The 24,085-nt window shown below is 39.6% G+C and overlaps 1 protein-coding gene across 1 annotated transcript in view; it reads right to left on the reverse strand.

The window, feature by feature from the left end:
• Positions 1 to 24,085, reverse strand: part of LOC122817659 (tetraspanin-33-like) — a 477,846-nt gene that overhangs the window by 122,613 nt on the left and 331,148 nt on the right. The window lies entirely within an intron of this gene.

The following is a 24,085-nucleotide window of genomic DNA, read 5'->3' on the forward strand; positions in this document are numbered from 1 at the left end:
AGCTTGCAACACTAATAAACTTGTATATGCCATATTTCTACATCTATCAAAGGCCTTTGACCTGGTCTGTCACAATAAACTCTTCAATCAACTTTCCACCCTGAGTCTAGCATCTCCATATATTTAATGATTCTCTAGCTACCTTACCAACAGGCAACAAGTTGTAAAATGGCAAGGATCCATTATTGCATGCCTTCCCATGTCCACACTATTCAATATTTTTATCAATAAGCTTCATTCATCTTCTTGGCTTGGGAAGGCACCTTGGTTCAGTATGCAAGTGACTGTGCCATCATCTGCTCTTCAAACACTTTAACTCACCTCCAAGAAATCACTCAACAAGCAGTCATCTCCATTGAAACCTGGCTTACAAGAGCACAACTCATATTCAACCACACCAAAAACAAACTCCTCCTTTTTACCCCAAAACCTCACATCCCTAACAAAGCATTTTTCAAAGTCTTATTGGCAAGTGGTACTGGAATTGAATTAAACCACCATACCAAACTATTAAGTGTCATAATAAATCATTTTAAATATGGCCTCCACATCCAAACCAATATCAAGAAAACCCATCAAAGACTAGGCAGCTATACAGGAACAAACATTTTCTGAGCACATCCACAAAAATGATTCTAGCCAAAACCTACCTTCTGCCCTCTCTACTCTATTGAGCACCAATTCTAACCAATTTGAAATCCTCTATAAAAAAAACTTGAAAGCTGCTACAACAAAATTGCCAAGTTTGCTACTAATTCTTCCTCCTCTACCCATCACTGTAAAGCCCTTCATACCCTTAGCTGGCTGGAACTCCCCCTCCACCTCTCCTGCATTCAACTTATAACAATACATAAAATCATATGCAAACCATTAGCCTGCCCAGCTCTTACCCCTTTAATCAACATGTGTTTTCCAAAAAGAACTCTTAGATATGACAACAAACAACTTCTCACCATAAATTGGACAAGGCCTATACTCGTACTCAGTAGCAACAAATGGAACTCCTTACCTCTAACCACCAGAACTATTTCTAACCTGCCCACCTTTAAATGGTCTTCAAAAGGATATCTTACAAAATCTTGGACCTGTTCCTGTGCCGAACCTGGCTGAACTTATTCACTGTACTTCACTCACCCCATCGACCTAAATCACACTTCCCAAACCTCTCCAGCCTCCTGCTGCTCTCCTTTTTTGTTTTCCCACAACCTTACCTTACCTTATCCATTTCATCTCTGCAGACCTTTCATCTATCTCTTTCCTCCCTACTCACCTAAGCTACCCAAAAACACCCTACTCTATGTTCCTCTGATAATCTCCTTCTCTCCATCCCTCTTCCTCCTATAACAATAAGATGAAAACCATCTCTCATACTGACATCACTCAATTTCCCCTCATGTTCTCTAATCATGTAATCTCTGATATGTCTTTAAACATCTTATTAGAATTGTGTCAGGGCTCATTTATCACATACTAATCTATATAACAAATAACATGATTGTTGAGTTTTTCCTCACATATTTTCTCCAACTCATATTATTGTTTCTCACTGCAGCCTACTATGAAACACCTGTTCTATATTTTTCTCATTACAACATTTTTTTCACTCTTGTGTTTTGTAATGTAACATAATATTTTGTAATTTAAAATAGCTGTACTTGATTTTTGAAAGTTTGTGATTGTGGTGCTTTTCTCACCAGGCATCTGTTGAAAATGGGCACTTTCTGGCCCAGTTGCACTTTCCCAGTCAACAAATGTCAAATAAATAAATAAATAAATGTATAACACAGGCAAAAAACAAAATGAATACAAGCAACATGTTGAGTAAATGTTATACTAGTTAACCGAATAAAAAGTACCAAACAGAGCAATTACAGAGTATTTAAATGAGAAACCGATACATTCTTCAAGTAAAACAATTAAATATAACATAAAAGTCCAGGTTCAAATTAGGATAGATTAATGACAATTCGATGCAAACTTTTCCATGATGCTTTCCAGCCAGTGATTTATTTTTCTTGAACTTAGGAGAGAACTTACATACTTGATTATCTTCTTCTTCTTCTTTCGGCTTTTCCCGGTTAGGGGTCGCCACAACGGATCACCTGTCTGCTCATGATTGGCAGTGGGGTTTTACGGTGTTGAGTTGCCAGCCCGGCACCCAACCTTCCACAGAAAGCACACACATGCATGCACTCAGGACAGAAGATGACAACAAGGATCTAGTATTATGGTGAGGACATAACTTTCATATCCAATGCTGTCTTTTCCATCCACCTCAACTAATGGGACAGAGTCCCCAGCTACTATGAGCCCCACTGAGGTCTCAAGGAAAGATATTCTGGTGAATAGTGGAGCCATATAAAGTCTGGGTGTAGACTGCAGTACTTACATACTTGATTATATAAAAGGAAAATCTTGTAGAAGAAATCTCCTGTCCATCGAGTTGTTACACAGGACTTTAGTGATGTGAATAGTGCTATAAACAATAATGCATTTTCTTTATTTGAAAAGTTCACTCCAAACTTTAAGATGCACTAGGACAAATCTTGTGTTTTATTATTAATGTGACAAAGTTTTTATTAATGCATAACCATCAATGTTTTTTTCAGCTGGAGAACAGTGCCAAACTATGGACAAAACATTTGCATTTGAATTACTGCATTCTGAACAAGTTGGAAGGAAAACTGGTCTGTTTAAAAGAAGAAAAAAAAAAAGCAATAATTTTCCACATTGAACTCCAAATGACTGAACAAGGCTTAACTAGGTAATGTTAACAAAAGCAACATAACCTTTTGGATGAAGATAAAACTCACAAACTTAAAGATACTGACATAACGTTCTTGACAAAGAAATCTGCTAATAAAGAGGACCTCAAAAGGCGAGTATCAAATGCTGACATCATAGAACCCTCCTGTTAAAATATTAGCATTGTTCAACAGTGGTTTTATGAAAATGGAAATTTGAAGCAGGTTAATTTCACAAAGCAAGCTTTGAAAAGTTTTACTTAACTGTACACGTTTTCAGTAACTGTAACAAAATATTATGTACTTTAAATTGCTTTACTAAAATTTTAAGGTGTCTTTTACAAGTGCCTGAATCCCAGGTGCTGGAAGACCACTGCCTCACAGCTAGGGACTGAGATGTCTTGTAGCTCACACAGGCCACCATGCACATTCAAACTCAACTACATGGTTGGGTGTAGTGCGGCAGCTGAGTAGAGAGAGTGGAGCAGCTGCACCTCAGCTAAACACAGCTGTGTTTGAAAATGGTAAGTATACAGTAATCTGTAGGGGGTAGCATAAAATAGGGTTTCAGACAGTGATCAGGCATGAGATTTAAGTTTAGAAATTGGGGAAATTTTAGGGTAAGGGGATGGGAAGGAAGGTTAGGGTAAAGGAACAGTAGGGAACTTTAGGTTTAGGAAGGAGGAGAGTTTAGGATTAGGGACAGGAATGGAGTTTTAGCCTTATGAAGCAATCTGAATCTTTAGATTCAGGGAGATGGGAGTGGAGTTTGTTTTAGAAAGCAAAAAGAAAAAAAAAAAAAAAGAAAGCATATCTTTAGGGATATGGAGTAGGAGGGGAGTGCTATGGGTAGGGTTAGAGACTGGGTAGGAGTTATATGGTTAGACTTAGGTCTCTGGTAGAGCTCTACAGTCAAGTAGAGCCAGATGGTAGTAGGCCTTTGTAATTAATTAGGATGGTAGGAGTTAGGGCACTTAACATTTAGGACAAGTGGTAGTGAACATATTAGACAATATTAGTATATGAATACATATAGCAGACCCAAGTTTTAGACATGAAGTGTATAGCCAGATAATTACTTTGTATTATTAGAATCAATTTCCTCCATATTTTACACCAAGCTGGAGAGCATGTATGACTAGTAGTGTTAGGATAAAATGAATAGAAATGTTTTGAGAAGCTTGAAATTAAAAATTACCAATGAATATTTAAAAGTTTCAGACTATCAGAAGATCTAGAAACATTTAATTTGCTTTAAGTTCTAATTGATTTAGGGAACTGGATGGAATTTCAAATTTCCTTATGTACAGACAGAAATTATATAGTAATGGGTGACATGAAGATTTATAAAAAAGAAAAGTCAGTGAAAAAAATATTGTTTGTATTTACTAGAACCATGGAAAGAAGAGATTTTAAGTTTTTCCACCTTGATAAATCTTTGTGAATTAATGATGAAATTTTAAAAATAGCATTAGTGTTGCAGTTAAGATTATTTTGAGAAAATGTTGTACTTAGGATTTCAATGAGTTAAAGTGTTTAATCCAAAACAAATGGGCTGATGTGGCAAAATTTATCAAACAAAGGAAACAGAATTGTTGTGCTAATATTAAGAGATGCTGTTGCCTTTCCTGAGTAGGTTTATGCACCTCCCAAAAGTAAAGAACCATTAGCAAAAACAGACTTAAGTCAACATCTGACACTGATCCTGGCTGAAATATAGTGTACTGAGGCACATTTTACTTATGCTTACTGTTGTGTAATGAGTAGTAATATGCTACTACTTTGCCCTGCAAAGAGTTGTGTTACTTGCTGTAAACGGAAATCCAAAAATCCCCTTGCAGATTCAGGTTACAAAACTAGGGTATTTGGTAACATGCAGCCTATGCATTCTACCACTTTTAGTGTGCACCCTTTGTACTCACTGAGATCACATCAGGTGATTCCAGGCCATTGTGCCTATGGTGCTTTAGTGCCAATCTATGTGACTGTGTCTAGTCCCAAGGGGCAGCAGGCTAGCAAACAAAACTGCAGGCATACCTCTAAATCTCATGTCAAGAAATCCGGATGAAGCATACAATAATGGAGGGACAAAGACCCAAAAACAGGGAAAGATTTTGAATATTGTTTTTGTAAATGTAGAAAGTTGCTATAATAACAGGATTGATTTTAGCATGCATTTTCTGAAGGATATGAAGTCTGAAACCCAAATGTATGTCATTATTTCATGACTTCATTCCTAAGTGATTTGCCAGAAAACCACAAATTTTATGAGGAACAGGTCAAAATATGAGGCAAACATCTGGATAGTTGAGAAGTATGACGGCAGGTAATGAATAAATGATTATGTTCACTGCAGACTAATGTATCTGTCACAGCTGTGATACTTCTCTTTTGGAAAATGCTTTTTTGAAATAATGTAGCAGACAGGCAGACATTATGGTGTGAATGTTGGATTTACCTTAAATCCTAGGAGCCAATCTGTTACACTATATAGGTGGTGGAACACACACTTATATGTATATATATATATATATATATATATATATATACACATATATATACATATATATATATATAGGGTTGAAGTGGGTTCGGTCAAACGGCAACAATGTTGAACCCGACATTGTCCAAGTACGAATCTCACCCCTGTCTCGACCCACGTTAAAGCCCATTTTGAGATTGAAGACAAGTCGTATTTCAACAATGTCGGAATTCGACATTCTCGTTTTCACAGACATGGGTTGACAATCCCATCATTTGATAGGGTCCGATTCAATCATACCATAATGTCTGTTATTAATTCTGACCATTACTTTCTGTATAACTGAGCACTGTATGACAGCAATATGTAAATGCTCATTAGTGATGATCCTCTTTGCATTACTTATTTTATGAAAATAACCCTAATTATGTATTCATACATAGTCTGAAGATGAACCTCAGAACTTCAAATGGTAATTAGTATGCAGAATTAAGAGTGATACACTGAGAACCCAATCAGACCAGAATGAACAAGAGAGAAAAAAAGAAGTGGAAGCAAAAACCCAAGTTAAGTAATATTTTTGCTGTTTTTGTATTTATTTTACATTTGTACAGCATTATGTATCTTTATTTTATAACAAGACAAACACGCAGGAGTTTCCTGTGAGATCCCAAATACTGGGGAGCAAGATGAATCACAGGCAGGCAATCCATTAAAATAACTTGAAAAGAAAAATTTTACCAAACTGTATATGCACCAAAGTAACATCCCAAAGGAATATAACCCCCAAGTGTTATTAGCTCAGAGTAAGTTGCACTTAATTAAGTGTTTTGTGGAGGTTTGCTGCCCATTCTGCTAAGGAGTTTCAGCCATTCACACTTCTGCAAAACATCTTCAGAAAGCAGTAAGTTCTCCAAGCTGGGATTTTGCAAACTTTGGCACAGAAAGAATGAAAACCAGCTTTTTTGTATGTATCCTTTGGTTTAAGCCTATAAATTTTAATTGATCAAAGTGATTCAAATAATTATATAAATGCAGCACCATCACAGTGATCATGTCTTGATATTTGTTATGGCAATTGTCTCACTCTTCACTTTTCTCACTGCACATATCATTTGTTGGCATGCACTTACTATGCTGCTGTATGCAGAATATTTCTGTTGCCTGAATACACACATACATAACCAGGCATCCACACTGATTCCCCAAATACATTGAAACACAAGCACATATACATATGTGAAGCTATATATAAATATGTACAGTAGATCTACAGCTCTTTCTCTTTCCATTTTCAGAAATATATATATATATATATATATATATATATATATATATATGTGTGTGTGTGTGTGTGTGTGTGTGCGTGTGTGCATTTTTATGTATGTGTGCTATTTGTCTTTGGACTCACTGACATAAAAACAGAGAAGGTGGTAGCTGTCAAGCACAGCAGGCCCATTTGCCTATATACAATGTAACTCGTGTGACAGCTGTTGATCTGGAAGCATAGCAGCTTATGCATGTCTGTATGAGACTTATTACCTGAAGTGCATGTAACCTCTTAACAACAGCTTGAATCTTTGTCTCCCATACCGTTAATTATATATTTTTACTTTGAGGTCAGTTCAACTCAGAGAAAGAAACAGAGAAAGAGAGAATGAGAAGGTTTAATTTTAGAACATAGGAAGACTTTTCCTTCTTTCTTCACTATTCTTCAGTCATGGAGTAGTGAACAGTTTGCGCCTAAAATATGTCATTACACTCTGTAGTGAATAGTGACATTCTGAGCAAACTATAGGTTGAGCTAACAATGTTCGAGCAAGTACAGCTTGGACAAGTCAATATAAACCCTTCTCAAGCCTCACCTCTCTTATCCACTTCTGTAAGTACAGCTTGGGCAAGTCAATATAAACCCTTCTCAAGACTCACCTCTGTCATCCACTTCTATATGTACAGCTTGGTCAAGTTGTGGTAAACCCACCTCAAGCCTTGCCTCTCTCATCCACTTCTGTAAGTACAGCTTGAGCAAGTCAATGTAAATCCTTCTCAAAACTTGCCTCTCTCATCCACTTCTGCTATTGATCACTGCAAGTCCATATTAAGAAAGCTCTCTCAAACTATCCTTCCATTACCCTTCCACTCATATTTTCACACACACACACACACACACACACACACACTCACTCCCTCACTCTCTCTCTCTCTCTCACACACACACATATGAAAGAACACATCTTTATGTATACGAAGGCACTGAAGACCACACATGCAAAACCCTCACCTGTACCTCGAGAAGGCATAGGCTATACAAAATCAAAACCTGTTACTCATCATACATTAGGCAAACAATTGACCATACATAGTTACTCTAAAGTGGCCATGTAGAATACCCATAATAGTAAAAAAAAGTTGAGGTAAAATGTGGTAAAAAGTATCATGCCCATCTGCTACCAAAATTAGGGAAATTACAATAGCTTAAAAAGAATTAAGGATAATTGCAACATGGCCATTGTTCTATTAAGGCTAATTGCAACAAACTCATTGTTCTTATTAATGTGAACAGTCTAAGACTGCCTACACTGTTTGACATGAAACAGTCCCCAGGATTCAGCAAGCTCTGCACGGAGTGCAGGAATAGTGCAAGAGCTGCTGCAGGCAATATGGCCGAAGAGCGATCCAGGAATGAGCTCCCGGGACGTGCATGAGTGCTCCTACACTATTCCTGCACTTACACCACTGTTATATGCAAATTACCCATTTGCTGGAGAAGACCATGCAAATGAGGTGAGTTAGTGATCCAGGAAGCAGGCATGCGTCTCTGCAGGAATAGTTTATCCTGCAGAAATGTATTCAGTTACTAACCGAATACATTTCTGCAAATTACAAAATAGAGGCATGACAGCTCCAAAGAAAGCATGTATTCAATGTAGCAGGCATGCCAATGGCCAAATATATGGCCAGTGGCATGGGAAACAGTTGCAAAATTACAAAAAATAACTTTTTTGGCCGATTTTTGATGTTTAAGTGTAAGGCAGTGGTGCGCAAATGAGATTGGCCCAAAAATAAGAAAAAAAGTTGGAAATAAGCCACAAATCAGCATTTTGCCATGATAGTCAATAGAATGCACAAGACAACAATACCAGGGAATAGTGGTTGCTAAGGGGGAAGGCTCAGTGTGAGTGTGGTAACTATGAATTAGCATTCTGTTTTATGCAAATGAGGGGATTGATACTGAATCACAGAATTCCTGTCAGTGTTAGCTTGCACCCATCCTTGTAGGTGCAGCAACACCATGGTATAAGTATAAGAGGTAAATGACCTCATAAGGGGGAGTGTCATGCATGCTGTAAGCTTATTGGAGCTCTGTGGCCCGTGTATGCCCTTAGCTAAGCACAGCTAAGGAAAGGAGTGTGTCTGAGGCTGCCTAGCAGTGTTTACATTGCCCAGACTCTGCTACACTTTGCTGTCAGGGAAAGTTTAGTTTGCTTTTTATTTGTTGTATGACTTTATTGCATTTTTCTATTTTGAATACTGTCATTTGTTTTATTTACCTTGTGTTTTACTTGTATTCGCTTTTAACTACATATTAAAACTTGAAAGGAGACTGCATCTCTGTCTCTTGTGAGTCAAGCAGAAATTAGTACACGTTAATAGAACAAGTCAGTTAAGTTTAATCATCTGTAACCTGAGGGGATGGAGCTAGGAACTAAGCCTTCTATTTAAGGGGTAAAATAAAACATTTCAGAGCTTTACTAGAAAGGATCACCCAAACTCTGCTACACTTTGCTGTGAGGGAAAGGTTAGTTTGCTTTTTATTTGTTGTATTACTTTATTGCCTTTTTCTATTTTGAATACTGTCATTTGTTTTATTTACCTTGTGTTTTACTTGTATTCTGCTTTTAACTGCATATTAAAACTTGAAAAAAGACCACAGCTCTATCTCTTGTGAGTCAGGCAGAAATTAGTACATGGTAGTAGAACAGGTCTGTTATGGTTGTATTACTTTATTGCCTTTTTATTATTGCCTTTTTCTATTTTGAATACTGTGATTTGTTTTATTTACCTTGTGTTTTCTTGTATTCTGCTTTTAACTGCATATTAAAACTTGAAAAGAGACTACAGCTCTGTCTCTTGTGCATCGGGCAGAAATTAGTACAGGTCAGTAGAATAGGTCAGTTAAGGTTAATCATCTGTGAACTGAGGGGGTGGAGCTAGGAACTAAACCTTCTATATAAGGGGTAAAATAAAACATTTCAGAGCCTTACTAGAAAGGCTCACCCAGAATCTGGTGCAGTATGCTTTGAGGGAAGGGTTAGTTTGCTTTTTATCTGTTGTATTAGTTTATTGCCTTTTTCTATTTTGAATATTGTGATTTATTTACTTTGTGTTTTACTTGTATTCGGCTATTAACTGCATATTAAAACTTGAAAAAAGACCACAGCTCTGTCTCTTGTGAGTCAGGCAGAATTTAGTACAGGTCAATAGAACAAGTCAGTTAAGATTAATCATCTGTGAACTGAAAAGGTACAACTAGGAACTAAACCTTCTATTTAAGGGATAAAATAAAATATTTCAGAGCTTTACTAGAAAGGCTCATCCAAACTCTGCTGCACTTTGCTGTGAGGGAAAGGTTAGTTTGCTTTTTATTTGTTGTATTACTTTATTGCTTTTTTCTATTTTGAATACTATGATTTGCATTATTTACCATGTGTTTTACTTGTATCCTGCTGTTAACTGCATATTAAAACTTGACACGAGACCAAAGCTCTGTCTCTTCTGAGTCAGGCAGAAATTAGAACAGGTTAATAGAACAGGTCAGTTAAGGTTAATCATCTATGAACTTAGGGGATGGAGCTAGGAACTAAAACTTCTATTTAAGGGGTAAAATAAAACATTTCAGAGCTTTACTAGAAAGGCTCACCCAAACTCTGCTACACTTTCTGTGAGGGAAACGTTACTTTGCTTTTTATTAGTTGTATTATGTTACTGCCTTTTTCTGTTTTGAATACTGTCATTTGTTTTATTTACCTTGTGTTTTCTTGTATTCTGCTTTTAACTGCATAATAAAACTTGAAAAGAGACCACAACTCTATCTCTTGTGAGTCAGGCAGAAATTAGAACAGGTCAGTAGAACAGGTCAGTTAAGGTAAATCATCTGTGAACTGAGGGGGTGGAGCTAGGAACTAAACCTTCTATTTAAGGGGTAAAATTAAACATTTCAGACCTTTACTAGAAAGGCTCACCCAGACACTTCTACACTTTGCTTTGAGGGAAAGGTTAGTTTGCTTTTTATTTGTTGTATTACTTTATTGCCTTTTTCTATTTTGAATACTGTGATTTGTTTTATTTACCTTGTATTTTACTTGTATTCTGCTTTTAACTGCATATTAAAACTTGAAAGGAGACTACAGCTCTGTCTCTTCTGCGTCAGGCAGAAATTAGTAGAGGTCAGTAGAACAGGTCAGTTAAGGTTAATCATCTGTGAACTGAGGTTGTGGAGCTAGGAACTAAACCTTCTATATAAGGGGTAAAATAAAACATTTCAGAGCTTTACTAGAATGGCTCAACCAGAATCAGGTGCACTTTGCTATGAGGGAAGGGTTAGTTTGCTTTTTATTTGTTGTATTAGTTTATTGCCTTTTTCTATTTTGAATATTGTGATTTATTTACTTTGTGTTTTACTTGTATTTGGCTATTAGCTGCATATTAAAACTTGAAAAAAGACCACAGCTCTGTCTCTTGTGAGTCAGGCAGAAATTAGTACAGGTCAATAGAACAGGTCAGTTAAGATTACACATCTGTGAACTGAAAAGGTAGAACTAGGAACTAAACCTTCTATTTAAGGGGTAAAATAAAACATTTCAGAGCTTTACTAGAAAGGCTCGCCCAAACTCTGCTGCACTTTGCTGTGAGGGAAAGGTTAGTTTGCTTTTTATTTGTTGTATTACTTTATTGCTTTTTTCTATTTTGAATATTGTGATTTGTTTTATTTACCATGTATTTTACTTGTATCCTGCTGTTAACTGCATATTAAAACTTGACACGAGACCAAAGCTCTGTCTCTTGTGAGTCAGGCAGAAATTAGAACAGGTTAATAGAACAGGTCAGTTAAGGTTTATCATCTATGAACTTAGGGGATGGAGCTAGGAACTAAAACTTCTATTTAAGGGGTAAAATAAAACATTTCAGAGCTTTACTAGAAAGGCTCACCTAAACTCTGCTTCACTTTCTGTGAGGGAAAGGTTAGTTTGCTTTTTATTAGTTGTATTATGTTACTGCCTTTTTCTGTTTTGAGTACTGTGATTTGTTTTATTTACCTTGTGTTTTACTTGTATCCTGCTGTTAACTGCATATTAAAACTTGACACGAGACCAAAGCTCTGTCTCTTGTGAGTCAGGCAGACATTAGAACAGGTTAATAGAACAGGTCAGTTAAGGTTAATCAACTGTGAACTTAGGGGATAGAGCTAGAAACTAAACCTTCTGTTTAAGGGGTAAAATAAAACATTTCAGAGCTTTACTAGAAAGGCTCATCCAAACTCTGCTACACTTTGCTGTGAGGGAAAGATTAGTTTGCTTTTTATTAGTTGTATTATGTTACTGCCTTTTTCTGTTTTGAATACTGTGATTTGTTTTATTTACCTTGTGTTTTACTTGTATTCTGTTTTTAACTGAATATTAAAACTTGAAAAGAGACCACAGCTCTGTCTCTTGTGAGTCACGCAGAAATTAGTACAGGTCAGTAGAACAGGTCAGTTGCGGTTAATCATCTGTGAACTGAGAAGGTGGAGCTAGGAACTAAATCTTTTATTTAAGGGGTAAAATAAAACATTTCAGATCTTTACTAGAAAGGCTCACCCAGACTCTGCTGCACTTTCATGTGAGGGAAGGGTTAGTTTGCTGCTTTTTATTTGTTGTATTACTTTTTTGCCTTTTTCTAGTTTGAATACTTTGATTTGTTTTATATACCTTGAGTTTTACTTGTATTCTGCTTTTAACTGCATATTAAAACTTGAAAAGAGACCACAGCGCTGTCTTTTGTGAGTCAGGCAAAAATTAGTACAGGTTAATACAACAGGTCAGTTAAGGTTAATCATCTGTGAACTGAGAGGGTGGAGCTAAGAACTAAACCTTCTATTTAAGGGGTAAATTAAAACATTTCAGAGCTTTACTAGCAAGGCTCAGACAAACTCTGCTATAATTTGCTGTGAGGGAAAGGTTAGTTTGCTTTTTATTTGTTGTATTACTTTATTGCCTTTTTTCTATTTTGAATACTGTGGTTTCTTTTATTTACCTTGTGTTTTACTTGCATTCTGCTTTTAACTGCATACTAAAACTTAAAAAGAGACCGCATCTCTGTCTCTTGTGAGTCAGGCAGAAATTGGTACTGGTTAATACAACAGGTCAGTTAAGGTTAATCATCTGTGAACTGAGGGGGTGGAGCTAGGAACAAAACCTTCTATTTAAGGGGTAAAATAAAACATTTCAGAGCTTTACTAGAAAGGCTCACACAAACTCTGCTACACTTTGCTGTGAGGGAAAGGTTAGTTTGCTTTCTATTTGTTGTATTACTGTATTGCCTTTTTCTATTTTGAATACTGTGATTTGTTTTATTTACTTTGTCTTTTACTTGTATTCTGCTTTTAACTGCATAATAAAACTTGGAAAGAGACCACAGCTCTGTCTCTTGTGAGTCATGCAGAAATTAGTACAGGTTAATAGAACAAGTCAGTTATGGTTAATGGTCTGTGAATTGAGGGGGTGGAGCTAGGGACTAAACCTTCTATTTAAGGGGTAAAACTAAACATTTCAGAGCTTTACTGGAAAGGCTCACCTAACTCTGGTACACTTTGCTGTGAGGGAAAGGTTAGTTTGCTTTTTATTTGTTGTATTACTTTATTGCCTTTTTCTATTTTGAATAATGTGATTTGTTTTATTTACCTTGTGTTTTACTTGTATTTTCCTTTTAACTGCATATTAAAACTTGAAAAGAGACCACAGATCTGTCTCTTGTGAGTCAGGCTGAAATGAGTACAGGTCAGTAGAACAGGTCAGTTAAGGTAAATCATCTGTGAACTGATGGGGTGGAGCTAGGAACTAAACCTTCTATTTAAGGGGTAAAATAAAACATTTCAGAGCTTTACTAGAAAGGCTCACCCAGACTCTTCTACACTTTGCTGTGAGGGAAAGGTTAGTTTGGTTTTTATTTGTTGTATTAATTTATTGTCTTTTTCTATTTTGAATACTGTGATTTGTTTTATACTGTGATTTGTTTTATTTACCTTGTGTTTTACTTGTATTCTGCTTTTAACTGCATATTAAAACTTGAAAAGAGACCACAGTTCTGTCTCTTTCGAGTCAGGCAGAACTTAGTACAGGTTAATAGAACAGGTCAGTTAAGGTTAATCATCTGTGAACTGAGGGGGTGGATCCAAGAACAAAACCTTCTATTTAAGGGGCAAAATAAAACATTTCAGAGCTTTACTAGAAAGGCTCACCCAGAATCTGGTGCACTTTGCTATGATGGAAGGGTTAGTTTGTTTTTTATCTGTTGTATTAGTTTATTGCCTTTTTCTATTTTGAATATTGTGATTTATTTACTTTGTGTTTTACTTGTATTCGGCTATTAACTGCATATTAAAACTTGAAAAAAGACCACAGCTCTGTCTCTTGTGAGTCAGGCAGAATTTAGTACAGGTCAATAGAACAGGTCCGTTAAGATTAATCATCTGTGAACTGAAAAGGTAGAACTAGGAACTAAACCTTCTATTTAAGGGATAAAATAAAATATTTCAGAGCTTTACTAGAAAGGCTCACCCAAACTCTGCTGCACTTTGCTGTGAGGGAAAGGTTAGTTTGCTTTTTATTTGTTGTGTTACTTTATTGCTTTTTTCTATTTTGAATAGTATGATTTGTTTTATTTACCATGTGTTTTACTTATATCCTGCTGTTAACTGCATATTAAAACTTGACACGAGACCAAAGCTCTGTCTCTTGTGTCAGGCAGAAATTAGAACAGGTTAATAGAACAGGTCAGTTAAGGTTAATCATCTATGAACTTAGTTGATGGAGCTAGGAACTAAAACTTCTATTTAAGGGGTAAAATAAAACATTTCAGAGCTTTACTAGAAAGGCTCACCCAAACTCTGCTACACTTTCTGTGAGGGAAAGGTTAGTTTGCTTTTTATTAGTTGTATTATGTTACTGCCTTTTTCTGTTTTGAATACTGTGATTTGATTTATTTACCTTGTGTTTTACTTGTATTCTGCTTTTAAATGCATAGTAAAACTGGAAAAGAGACCACAGCTCTGTCTCTTGTGAGTCAGGCAGAAATTAATACAGGTCAATAGAACAGGTCAGTTGTGGTTAATCATCTGTGAACTGAGAAGGTGGAGCTAGGAACTAAACCTTTTATTTAAGGGGTAAAATAAAACATTTCATATCTTTACTAGAAAGGCTCACACAGACTCTGCTGCACTTTCATGTGAGGGAAGAGTTAGTTTGCTGCTTTTTATTTGTTGTATTACTTTTTTGCCTTTTTCTAGTTTGAATACTGTGATTTGTTTTATTTGCCTTCTGTTTGACTTGAATTTTGCTTTTAACTGCATATTAAACTTGAAAAGAGACAACAGCTCTGTCTTTTGTGAGTCAGGCAGAAATTAGTACAGGTCAATTAAGGTTAATCATCTGTGAATTGAGGAGGTGGAGCAAGGAACTAAACCTTCTATTTAAGGGGTAAAATAAAACATTTCAGAGCTTTACTAGAAAGGCTCACCTAGACTCTGCTACACTTTGCTGTGAGAGAAAGGTTAGTTTGCTTTTTATTTGTTGTATTACTTTATTGCCTTTTTCTATTTTGAATACTGTGATTTGTTTTATTTACCGAGTGTTTTACTTGTATTCTGCTTTTAACTGCGTATTAAAACTTGAAAAGAGACCACAGATCTGTCTCTTTTGAGTCAGACAGAAATTAGTACAGGTTAATAGGACAGGTCAGTTAAGTTTAATCATCTTTGACCTGAGTGGGTGGAGCTAGCAACTAAACCTTCTATTTAAGGGGTAAAATAAAACATTTCAGAGCTTTACTAGAAAGGCTCATCCAAACTCTGCTTAACTTTGCTGTGAGGAAAAGGTTAGTTTGCTTTTTATTTGTTGTATTACTTTATTGCCTTTTTCTATTTTTAATACTGTGATTTGTTTTATTTACCTTGTGTTTTACTTGTATTGTGCTTTTAACTGCATGTTAAAAGTTGAAGAGAGACCACAGCTCTGTCTCTTGTGAGTCAGGCAGAAATTTTTCCCCACCCTCCCACCCGGTTACTGTAGTGTTCTTAAACACCACTGTCTTTCTAATTGCCTTCCTCTTATGTTAATTTGACCATATATCTCATTTCCTCTCTGTTTTTACTGGCTTGTATATGTAAGCACAAAATTTTCATTTTGTGAAATCACTCCCCTTCAGGTGTTTTAATTTATTGGCCATCCTACTGTATTCCATAGTACCAGAATACAAAAGTGGCCACCCCCTTTCATTCTATCTTGCTGTTTTAAAAATAGTGACTCTCAACTAAAACTTAACTTCTTAGACAGGTAAAACTTAATTTAACTACTTTCATATCTAACTCCTGTAGTGCATACTGCAGTGTTTAGGACAAACCGTTTTTTTTATCTTACTTTTAAGCATCCCCGTGACTAGCACTTGCTTTAAACCCTGCTAGAAAACACTATGACGTCTTAAACTGATACAAGCACTCAACTCTCCTTGTTATTAAGGAGAAATTAATCGTAGACACTAAACAGCCTATAATTGCAAAGTACCTTGCTAAGGTAAGGAAAAACAGCTCTTGTACTTTACACGAACCCCCCCCCCCCCCACCACCAAACCAGGCATGTCCAAGGGTCAACTTCCGGTGATTTCTCCTGTCCACCTGGTGAATCTGGGCTTACTGGGGCAATGCAGCAATTGCCTCATGTACACAGACAGCCCTCTCCTCCTACCACCCAACACTACAACCTGCGAGAGATGCATTTACATAGCCAAACTGGAAGCAAAGCTCTCTCCACCCAAGATTGTGCTAGACAGTCAAGAGGAGAAGGTTAACACCACACTACACCTCAAGCAACACATAGCCCTTCTAAACCCACACCACCAACACCCACACATAGCAACACTAAACCCCCATATGTGGAGGCCCTTAACAGTAACCTGCCCAAGCAAGAAAGACCTCCGAAGCTGAAACGCAAACAAACACCAGTCACAACCAAAGTGTCACATAGCTCACAACACCAGTGTACCACCCAACAACAGCTCCTAAGGCAAGACAACTTACCCAACACTTTAGTCATAGGTGACTCTATAGTCAGCCATACTGATGTCTCACTCACCAGGCTGAACAAAGAGAAAATTACAGTCATCTGCCTTTCGGCTGCCAGGATCTGCCACATAATGCATGCATTCAAGTCACTCCACAACAAGTACAAATATGACTCTGTCATTGTCCATGTTGGAGTGAATGACTTGAGACGTACCTCCCTGAATTACATGAAAAGAGACATGGAAGAGCTCTCAGATCATGTGGCCTAGGCAGGTATGACCCTAGCCCTGAGTAGCATCCTGCCTTCTCCCAGAATGATACCACAGTATAAGGACAAAATGATTGACTTCAACAATTGGCTAAGCTTCTGGTGTCATTCAAAGGAGATCCAGTATCTGTCGGCTTGGGACGACATGATCTACAGACCACTATGCTTTGCCAGAGATGGTCTGCACCTGACACCCCTAGGATTCAGGTTACTGGCTAAGGCTCTTGCCACCCCATAGTGCCTTTTTTAGGCAAAGTTCAAAGGACAAAGCCACCGCCATAACAGGTACAAAGCATGCAAAATCTGAAGGTAATGCTACTCAATGCTAGACGTCTAAACCTCAAAATCCACTCTCTCATGGCACTTCTAAAAATGGAGAACATCGACATCTGTGCATAACTGAGACCTGGTTCAAGGCTCCAAAGAGTACCTCTGCAATACCAGGCTACAAATCTTACCGCACTTTTCTGCCACCAAACCAGAACCGGAACACTAAAGGTGGAGGAGTGTCCATATTCACCAAGGATATTCACAACACCAGGCTAGTTGCCCAACACAATGTGTCTGAAATTCTCCAGGTGCAACTAACACTAGGTAAGACTGCAATCCAAATTGTAGTTTGCTGTAGATCCCCCACCATGCCCCAAGATTCTCACTACACCTTTCTAAACATACTGGAAAATATTAAGATAGAACTATACACCCTACTCATTTACCAACACCTTTGCCCAACGGTTCTTGGAATTCGTAAATTCCAACGCCCTGGATCAACTAATCGTTTGTCCCTCCAGGGGCGCCAATATCCTAGAACTGGTCATTACCAACATGGGAAATTGATGCTCCACACCTATGGTCACCCCCTCGTTGGTCAGGTCTGACCATAAGCTAATCCCCCTTGACATCCACATCCCACCCCTACCCCTCAGTAAGGAAACGTCTGTAAAAAACTTCTCCAAAGCCAACTTCATGCTACTCAAGTCAAAAGTGACAAACTTCATGACATCCATGCAGATGGGAACTGAAAGTTCGACTGCTGAATCCAACACCAAGGCACTGTACGATCACATCCACTCATGCATGATTTGTGCCATCCCCAATAGAATCAAGACGGTCTCCTCCAAAAAAAGGAAGCCAATCTGGTGGTCCCTTGCCATAAACAAATTTTGCAACAAAAGGAAGAAATTGTTGCAGAAAGGAGGAAAATCCCAGGATGCAAAAAAACTCCCTTACCAGCCTCAGTAAGAAGCTGAGATCCCACATAAAATCCTCCAAACCTAGTTACGAACATAAAATTGCCAAAGATTCCAAAGACAGCCACAAGGCATTCTATAGCTATATCAAGAATCTAAATGGCAATGCTCAGATCTGCTCTGAGCTACAACAGAATGGCATTAAATATACTGATCCCAAGGATATTGCCAATATCCTGGCAGATCAATTCAGTGCAAACTTCACCCCACCCCCCACCCCCTAAAGGGCCCATCTCAATACCAAAAGATTGCCAAATTCCAGTAATAATGGCCACACAGGTAAAAAAACGCACTTTCCAAAGCAAAGAAGACAGCATCCATTGGACCAGACGACATCCCAGGCTGTGTACTACATGAACTGGCACCTCATCTACGTGTCATGTTTACTCATAGCCTCACCTCAGGATTCGTGCCGACTGAGTGGCGCACAGCTACAGTTATCCCACTCCGCAAGGGGGGATCCACCTTGGATCCCAGAAAATTCTGCCTCATCAGTCTGACGAGCCTGATCTTCAAGCCCATGGAACATATTATCATGGAACTTATAAACAAAGGCATTGGCAACCTTGAAACACTGGACCCCATGCAGTTTGTGTTCGTAAAGGGCCAATCTTGTCTCCTGAACCTGATTGACTTCTTCAAATCGGTCTCCAGAGCCGTGGACAAGGGTAAGGTGGTCCACACAGCTTATCTGGACCTTGCCAAGGCCTTTGACACGATCCCCCCACTCTGAAATCATAGATAAACTTATTTAGCTGGGCATTAATCCCTACATCACTTGATGGGTTGCCAACTGGCTTACTGACAGAACCCACACTGTAAAAGTAGCCAACTCCAAATCCAGCTCCAGACAAGTGACAAGTGGAGTACCTCAGGGTTCAGTCCTGGGACCGCTCTTGTTTGGCATCTACTTCTCTGAAGTACAGGCCAACACTAAGGGACTCTGGTTAACAAAGATCGCAGATGACTGCAAACTGGGAGCCATTATTGAATCCCCAAATGATGTGGATATATCTACAAAAGGGCCTTACAGAAACAGATGCTTGGTGCCAGAGCCATGGGCTCAAGCTCAATGCCAAGAAATGTATAGTTATCCCCTTTGGGAAAACACATGTACCCATGAATTACCACATAGGTGACAGTATATTAAACACCAAAAGTATGATAAGAGACTTAGGGACACAGGTGGACAGTGGTCTCACCTTCGATAACCACATCGCCACAACAGTCAGGAAATCCTTCTGTGTGGCACACCTCATCACTAAGGGCTTTTCATCAAGAAAAAAGGAGGTCATTGTCCCTCATTAAACCCATTATAGAATGCAATGCCCCATTTAGTATGTACCTCTCAAGACATCTGCAACAACTGGAAAGGCCTCAGAAATACCTCACTAAAATAATCAGAGGCCTAAAGCAGATGCCCAATGCTGACCATCTAAAAAAACTCCACCTATACTCTGTCGCATATCGTCTACTCAGAGGTGATCTCTGCTTAACATACAAGGCCATGTCAAACCCAGAGCTGTTGGACATGCTACACTTAAAGAAATCCCAATCCCTCAGAGACACATGCTCCAGGGATCTAAACCTTGTCATCACAATGAACAAAACATGCTGGAGGGATATGTTCCTGACCCAGAGACTCCCCAGACTCCGGAATAGACTGCCCATACATGTCAAGCAGAGCACCTCCTTGGCCCTCTTCAAAAGGAACCTTGACGATTGGATGGGAGATAGGCAATTCACCCCAGGATCATGTCAGTCACCCTGCTAAACAGGGGTCCAGGGAAATAAATACTGTGGGAAGAAATAGCCAGGGAATTGTTATGGCTAGGCTTGTATAGGCTCTAGGGCCGATAGCCTAGTATCAATCTATGAATCTAAATGGGTGTGCACGCTGTGCACTGGGTTTAAAAAAAAAAAAAACATAGGAAATAGCAGCTCTGTTCACATCTGAGCACTGGGTATGCGCCGCATGCCTTGGGGCTTAAACGGGAAGGCAATGGGAAGGGAAAACAGCAGTAGGAAGGCAATCAAGGAGAACTAGCATAGCTGGCAGGTGAAATGTATCAGAATCAGCCAGTTACATAGGCAGCAGCCCAGCACACTATTAGTATAAACTATGCAAACACCTTTCACTCTGTTTTTTCCCACAAACTCTACATCACCGGTGTACACAGATGGGGAAATTTACCTGACAAAACTAACAAAATGTTAGGGGCTGTTGTTGTTCTCATACATCAATATGTGGAAGAGACTGAGTGTGGTGAGGATGTGAATGCTGATGACCAACCCACAGTGAGGAGAAGGAGAAGAGTGTACAGACCCAGGGTAACCTACCAGGGGCTACATGAGCTGGAGATAGTGGAGTGCTATAGGATGGACAGGGACATTCTACAGCAAATTGTTGAGCTGTGCTGGCCACGCTTCACACACAGAACCAACAGAGGGGAACCCATCCCAGTGGATACCACGGTATGTGTAGGCTTAAGAATACTAGCCACAGGTACCTTCCAAAGGCCAACTGGGGATATCATGGGGATCTCACAGGCATCAGCATCCAGGGTACTCCACCATTTCCTGGATGCCATGTCAACACATGCTGGTGAGCACATATATTTCCTCAACAGCTGTGAGGCATTGACCAGCAATATGCGTCTCTTCGGCCAAATAGCAGAATACCCTGAGGTAGTGGGTACTGTAGACAGCACGCACATACACATGAAAGCACCACCCGGTGAGCGGGGTAGGGTCTACATAAACTGCAAGGGCTTCCCCTCCATCAACTGCCATGTTGTGTGCGATACCCAGGGCATTATCTTGAATGTGTGTGCTGCAGCCCTGGAAGCTATCATGACTCCCAGATCTGGCATATGACACAGCTGTACCAGACATTAGCCAGTGGGGACATCCCGTATGGCCGCCTAGTGGGGGATGCTGGTTACGCACTGGAGCTGTCGCTGATCACACCCATCAGAAATGCACACACACCCGAACAAGAACTCCATAATGAGGCACACGCACAAACCAGAATCATAATAGAGTGTGTGTTTGGGATGCTCAAGTCACGGTTCCGCTGCCTGGACATATCCGGTGGATCCTTGCAGTACTCTCCAGCTACATGTACACAAATGTTCATAGTATGTGCCATACTACACAATATGATCCTGCGGAAACAGCTGCAGTAGGAGCAGCACGGGGAAAGGCCATACAGCCCCCCACCATTGCCAAGGCCATCACAGGCACAGAGGGACTTGGAGGAGGAATAACCTGAGCCTGCCCATGTAGGCAGAAGGAGGCATGCCCAGTATGCCCAGGCTTTGGCAAAGAGGCAACGCATAGCTCATACACTGACACGGTAGGGACCCAGGGAATGACACCTCTCTCTGATTCGCACATACAGTAAAAGGGATGTTAAACATGACATTACCTGTGCTTTACCATGTATAGGGAGTGTACTATGTGCATCCAATATAGTCAGCCCTTCAGCACCGTCCTCATTACTGGCACAGCCACAAGGTAAGTCACTCTTCCTATCAATTGCTGAATGGAGTAGTAAGTTCTGCTAGTTGTATCTGTGGTATGGATGTGAGCATGCAAGGGAATCGAGTGGCTGAATGGGATGGCAGCAGGTAGTGGACACTTATATGGGCAGCATGAAATTGATAATAAATACTCGTGTCAACATACTAGGCAGTACTAGACAAGGTGACAAATCCCACTGCAGTACATGTGGTGGCCCAAATGTGTGTCCATAGGACACACACATGCAAGTCAGTGAGTCTCACATACCCAACACTAGCCTCAGCCAGCAGGACAGGTGTAGATGACCATAAAGAAAGGCTGGGCTAGCTGGGCTAAGGCCTCCAATTGATGGCAGTAGTGAACATCCCCCCTCTAGACCTACACAGAGAAACTACAACAGGCCTGGCAGTTGTATGTTAGTTCTGAAGGGTAAGAAGTCTGAAACTGAAATGTAGGTCAATAAAATCTAAGATCTGTACTCTACTGATATGCCTCTAGTCTGCATGATAGGTCAGAATACAAAATGAAATGGAAGCCAACAGAGTGCCTGAAATACCAGTATAGTCTTAGCAAATGTTTAAAGTCGTCGGGTGTGCCCCCCCCCCCAACAATCTTATGTAGAAATGCAGTAACATGTACATGTGGGTTTAATAACAGTGGAGCACAGATTACCTGAGCTGGCCCAATTTACAGGATAGATTGTTGCATGTGTACAATATGCAGGGGTCCATGTGTTAGGTTGTTGTATGTTCAATATTGTCTGGAAGTGGTCAGCATGTAGGCATGGAGGGTTGTGTCTCGGTGACCTATGGCCAGTAGTGTTGATGACAGGGCCATGTTCCGACAACTGCAATGACAACCACAATGCATCTCAGCAATACCCATGTCAGCAGTCATCCATACTCACTTTCCACATCTGAAAGATGGACATGCCATGAATGTGGGCCCAGACATACACACAGTACACAGGTGGAAGTACCCTAGACAGAGTACATAAAATGTAACTGTCAACTGCACACACCTTTGGAATTGTACATACAGGTTAGCAGCACATTAGTTGTCTGTGTAGTATGGAATACTGATGTAGTCTGGCCAATCAGTGGCAGACCACAAAAGGCACATTTATGAAGTAATGAGAGACTGCCTATGTCCCTGCACAAGGCAGCATAAGGGGAATGTCCCAGGTATATCTGTGAGTCAGCTGCAAGAAGCTTCCATATCACACATGCACTCAGCTCACCCCCCCCATCAGCCACAGGTTTATCATAGGTCATATCCATGCTGTTGGGAATGAGTACAGTATGACCCCCACTTCTGTATGGGAATACCCACAGAATGCAGCATGCTGAAGAGGTGTCCCATGCAAGTGTGTCCCTAGCTGTAAGCAGTACCCTGCCAGCATCCAGACCAATGGTTTAATATGGACAGGAACTATTGCCATTAAAGCCTCGGACACTTACCTTGTCACCCCAGGGGAATCCAGTGGCTCGCAGCCTGGAAATTATGAGTGACAGAATGCACTGGCCTGCTACAGATGGCCTGCATCACTACCAAATGGCCTGCAGTCTTCTGTCAAAGGTTTGTGCCTCACCCGTACTGCCAGTGTATGGTATCTCATGGGGTCCCAACTAACATAACACAGTCAACAGAACACAAATGCAAGGCCATATTGACAAATTCCAGTAGCATGCCCACCATGTCCTACTGCATGAACTGTGGACCAACCCCTAAATAATTCTGGGATGAAGGGACAACTATAGGGATACTTCTCAGATATCGCTCACATAATGTTAGGAAGAGGATAGAATAACAGAGTGGGGGGTGTAGAAGCATGGACATCATGGAGTGTGTGAAGTCTGAAACTCTGATGTGTGCCCATACTACCCTGGCCTGCAAACCCAGTAATGGGTGGCTACAAACCTGCTCATAAACCACCATGTGAATGGGAACTGACCAGATATATGAGCCCTGCCTCTGGGTAACCTGGGTTAATCTGTACAGCTGAGCGTTATGGTCACAGCAGGATGTGGCTGTTTTGTTATGTCGATATATCTACAAGCGAGGGATCCTCAGCCACCACAGTACCAAGGTGCTGGACCATTTACACAGACCCATCAGCAAGTGTCTGCAGCTACCCCTCCAGTGTGCAAGAATATGTAGGCTGCAGACCACAATATTGGACACAGCTTCATTCGTCTTGTATTTCCCAGGAAATAACTATGAGCAAATAAATATATCTGTCAGTAGTTCATGACATAATACATCACAGTGTAAAACAGTACATATGTCTGAATATCTCTGCTAACACCAACCATGTAACACAAGCAGCATAGACACAATAGTTACAGTATCCCACTATCTGTCTCCCATCGTGACTCCATATTGTCAACCTATTTACAGATATCCTGCAGAAACAGGTTGCTAGCTGTATGTGTAGCACACCAAACCCTGGACTGGAGTACAATGTACCTGGAATGGATTCACACACTCAATACAGAAGGT

Source organism: Protopterus annectens, chromosome 13.part0 (genome assembly GCF_019279795.1).
Source record: "Protopterus annectens isolate FY-2018-M chromosome 13.part0, PAN1.0, whole genome shotgun sequence".
NCBI classification, from domain to species: Eukaryota; Metazoa; Chordata; order Ceratodontiformes; family Protopteridae; genus Protopterus; species Protopterus annectens.